Source organism: Carassius auratus, chromosome 26, assembly GCF_003368295.1.
Source record: "Carassius auratus strain Wakin chromosome 26, ASM336829v1, whole genome shotgun sequence".
In the NCBI taxonomy this organism is placed as follows: domain Eukaryota; kingdom Metazoa; phylum Chordata; class Actinopteri; order Cypriniformes; family Cyprinidae; genus Carassius; species Carassius auratus.
This window is the reverse complement of record NC_039268.1, coordinates 21138036-21142892: the sequence shown is the minus strand read 5'-3', so window position 1 is coordinate 21142892 and position 4857 is coordinate 21138036.

The following is a 4857-nucleotide window of genomic DNA, read 5'->3' as shown; positions in this document are numbered from 1 at the left end:
TACATAAATAAATAAATACAAAAATGTAATGCAAAATATGTGCATGTTGGAATAATAATGCTTACAGTAGGTGCACGCTGACACTTCAACAAAAGAGACAAAAGAGGAAGAATAAAAATAAGAATGATATATTATATAATCCACACAATTGATTTAATTTAAAACATGTTACAACCACGAAACAGAATTCATAAAATTCTAAGTTTGTGCTGCTGTTTTTCCTCCTAATTATAATGGCACTTCTTTAAGAATCTTGTCATGAAGAAACTGTATTTTGTTAATAAAAAAAAAAAAAAAGGAAAATTAACTGATTAACAATTAAAATAATTACGGTACATTTTTTAGAGAAAAAACAATATTTTGTTTAATAAAGAAGCAGAGGAAGAATAGTCATTTTCCTTGCACAGTGTGACAAAATTAAGGGCAACATTTCACAAGGCCAATAAGTGCAACGATATAAAAGTCACTCCTGCATTTACTTAAGTTTGATATAGTATAAAAAGCAAGCTAACAGATATGATCTTTTATAATTGTGAGTGTAATATATTATGTAACATACACTGTATGATGAAGGCATGCAAATGGAAAATAATCTAAAATAAATAAAACCTAATTGTTTGCACTCCAGTTACTCACAATCACTGATCAAGCACAAACTGAATCAGACAGTGCAGTTGGATCTTTACAGTCTGTCTTTTCACATAACATCATGCAACGGGAGCTTTTCCTTAAAGTGACATATAGTGCGTTTAAATTTAACATTTATATGTTCCCATGTAATAAACTCAAGACCTTAGCATTACATGCACCGAGTGCTTGAAAATTGCAGATACAGTATAAGTTAATCAATCAACAACATACATACAGTACATGACATCAGAAAACATGTTTACACATTATTCCCTGGCAAGTTCACCCAATGTGACTTTGGTTGCTCTGTGACTATGATGTAAGGCCTGTTATTAAACGGCTTGAAACACTCAAGGAGTGATACATCAACCTGTTGTATTTTTATTTTTATTATTTTTTTTGGCCAGACATCACAAGGGCTGGGATGCAGGGAGTCGGTAATGCAACACTTGCCATTTGTCAAACGACAGGGTTACTGTGGCTGCCTATCGCTAGGTGCAGTTCTGTAAACAAACAAATAAAAAGAATAAATAAAAAATAATAATAAATACAGCATGAAGTCTAAACCAACACAAAACCCATCAGGGTGTCACAGGCACCAGTGCTGATAAGGGAATACAATAGTGGTCAGTTGAACCCTGAATATATTTTATAATGCTACAGGATCAAATCACATATAAAAACATAGTGTTACATCAGACTCACTATATGACGTTTTATTAACAAGGTTTGGAAGGAGCATTATCAGATAATCATCCAATTTGGCACAGGTGCATCTCGTTTAGCTAACCATCTTAACTAGCACAACAAGTATATATATATATACGCAGCCTTCCCACCTCCTGTCCTATGAAAGTTTTTCGGCATCCCTCCGCCACCCCAATTCCTCACTTCTAATCCATTTTTATCCCAAATTAGGCATAGGGGAGTTCTTTAGGTTTGGGCTATGTTCCGGGCCTGGACCCCTCCCCCAGGAAAGCACGCCAAAATATGCTTACAATTTGCTTTCAGATTCTATGCAAGGGTGAACTCGTGAAATGAGGGTGATCTAATTAGCATTTGTTTATATGTGTGAGCAAAGTGTGCAGTGCTAAATAAGTGTGACTATCTCGTTTAATTTTAAGAACATCATAAACCCACCTATTAATTGCATGCATTTAACATTGTATGGATCTCGAAGCATACATCTATAACGTTTTATATGTAGGGTTTTGGATGCTTACAAATAATGAGATCACATTTCCACACATATCATACAAGAGGAGATACTGCAATTGCATGGGACAGAACAGTAAATAACATGTTGGATTATTCACATCAAGCTGTTAAAATGTCATATTAAGTAACAGATAAATCACAGCAACATAATACGCCCTTGAGAAAACAGTCAAAGATTTGTGGTTTCCTTTTAAGAGAATTACACATTTGCATTCATTTAATTTGGTGTCTTTTGCTTTGACAGAAAGAGGTAGACGGGGTCTCATGAAAGAAAAAAAAAACATTCATCCACAAGTTTTAGGTGAAAGACAAATCTCCAAACTCATTCTGACCTACATTAAATTATATTTAGCTCTCGCGAAATGAGAACAGCATTGCCGTGTTGACGTCAGCATCAGGCTTTCCTTTCTAATTCTCTTTGCTTCAGTTAGTTTAGCCCAATGAAATCTAAAGGGAGTTGAGACGAAAACAAATTAGTCGTGTTTTCGCACATAAAACAGCCTGCAGCTCCTGAAGAGGGGTCTTTTGGTGTATCTTTGTTACACTCATTTCTCTACCAGGGCAAAACTGCTAATTCACCAAAAATATACTAATTAAAACAATTTTCCAGGACAATCTGGGAAGATGAAGCCACATCGGGTGCCATTTGAGGAATATGAAAGCAGTTATATGAAGCACAGTTAGCCATATTTATGGTAATTTCCCTTGGATTAGCCAGTAACCAACAGGTGTCTAGTTGCTATGGCAACCATTGGCAGTTACCAGCCCATAAGCATAGCTAACTGTGTTTCTCACAGCATCCCATAACTTGGCCATGAGCAAGTGTGCTTTATTCGCTTGAATGGATGAAGTATTCAATCTGAATACTTTAGCTTTATAAACCACTTTATTTGCTTCTAGGGGCCCATCGAGGCCCAAATTAGGCCTTGTCCACTATCCAAATCAACTGGGTACTACTGAACACTTGATTTTAAGGATAAACACAGGCAGGAACAAACCCCTAAACCATTCAATGCGTAATTATATCCATTAGCTCTTGGCATAGCTTGTGCAAGTAAAGCAATATATTTCCAATTTTGCACTACGTAGCATGTCCTACACAACATCAGCTGCACAAAGGAAATACAGTAAGCACATCATAACACTATTATGAATATAATACAGGAGTTCATAAAATAAAAGACTGAATATGGCTAAATTTAGGATTTATGTGTTTGATCTACAAATAAAATTACCATGCATTTAGATTACACAGTTTTAACAAAGCAATATGCAACGCATAATAAATTAAACAGATTTTTGTAATAATTTCCAATACACTGTAGCAAAATGTATATATTTATAATTAATAATTCACATTCTTACATTTCTCACATCTTACACATTTTAACTAATTAAATGTTCCTTTTTCTATAGCTAGCCTTATGTGAACCATGTGTGATTATTATTATTATTATTATTATTATTATTATTATTATTATTATTATTATTATTATTATTATTATTATTATTATTATTATTATTATTTATTTGTTATGCTGGTTCTATGCAATTTGATCAAATGCATTTTGAAAATAAGATTATGTAACTAAAATCAAATAGATGCAAATAGCTCTTGCCTTTTGTAATTTATGTATTACACTACATTTATTAGTTTGAAATGGTGAAATGCTAATGGATGGACATTTTCTTTGTAATTTAAAATACTTCTTAAATTTAGGCGTACTATTATTTGTTTATTTATTTGTAAAAAAAAAAAAAAAACTTGTGCAGTGACAGTTGCATGTAATGAAAACAGTTTCATTATGCGGTTCAAAAATGCCCACAAAGAGAGCCAAATATTTGAATAATGACATAAATCCACAAAATAAAAATAAATGCACAAAAAAGTAGGTAAATCATTCAGAAAACCCATACTAAAAGCTGTGTAAACAAATTAGCAATACATAGCAAACAAGACTTTGATCATCTCCAGGCCAGACGGCAAACTTGCATTGTTACAGAGTTATAAAATGACTCCCAACCTGCAAAATTATCACACTTTAACGTCTCCCCACGGCTCAAGGAGTTCCATTAAATACCATGATTAAACTAATCAACAGACTCATTGGTGCCTGTCAGATATCATCGCTGCCTTCTCAATTAGCCAAACCTCCTTGAACTCAATTGCAAATGTCGTCAATTGCATGCCATCTCCCTCCCAGGTCCTCTCTGCTGCAGTGACCCACCCCCACCACCCCCAAAATGGGATAAGTGAAATAATCAGTGAGGAAATTAAACATCATAGCCTTTCCCTGACAGCCCCTCCCAAAACCCATCATGCCGATTAAGAGGCATCATTTGCGATTTGTCGATTTGGAAGTATGCAACTGATGTTTTTGTCTACTTTTTGTGCCACCAAATGGATAATGCAGCTCTCCCTGTTGAAAATATCCTTTGGTTCAGAGAGCACATTAGCTTGGTGGCCAAAAACAATATCAGCTAATGGTATGAGGTATGCGTTAAAATGAAGATAATTTTGGTGATGGGGCTGGGAACGTTCAGTTCCATATTGCACAATTTTGGAATGCCTAAACGTGCAACAATTGCGGGTTTTGTCGATAACCTTGGAAGAATGGCACCCCTGGCATTTGACCTTCTGATGCAGATATCCTTGACGCAGATGGATGCAAATGCAGTTTTCTTGCTGTAGAGATTGAACCCAGAAGACAGATCCAGAAGACTCCAATTATGTTTTCTGAAGGTGTTGTTTTGATTCAATGCACAAAGTTTTATTTATGCCTGCTAATTTTCTTGCATTAAAATGACAGAGATAAAAGCAACATCAAATCCAAAACAAGTTTACATGGTTAAGCATGGAATAAATAAATAAATAAAAATGAAAATGCACAGTCACCTGACAATCAACTCTTGCACATTATTCATTGCGTTAACATCCCTCAGCAGTGTGTAACAGTATGTCAAGGTCGGTCCTCCTATAATAGCCCTTCTGTGGCTTTACAATGCTGC